We start from the raw sequence: 217 nt of genomic DNA on the forward strand, positions 1-217 counted from the left end.
CGCTGCGGCAGCGTCTGCCCGTCGCCAAGGTGGCGGCGCGGTCACGTGGCGGCGCGCCCCACCCCGCCCGCTGCATGGCGGCGCCGTGAAGCGGCGGAGCCGCGGCCCGACCCGGCCCGGCGGGATGCGGCGGCCGCCGGGCTGAGCTCCGGGCCGAGCGCCGGGCGGGCTGAGCGGGCCGAGCGCCGGGCGGGGATGCGCGCTGCGCCGCGCCGCC

Source organism: Ammospiza caudacuta, chromosome 17 (assembly GCF_027887145.1).
Source record: "Ammospiza caudacuta isolate bAmmCau1 chromosome 17, bAmmCau1.pri, whole genome shotgun sequence".
NCBI lineage: Eukaryota > Metazoa > Chordata > Aves > Passeriformes > Passerellidae > Ammospiza > Ammospiza caudacuta.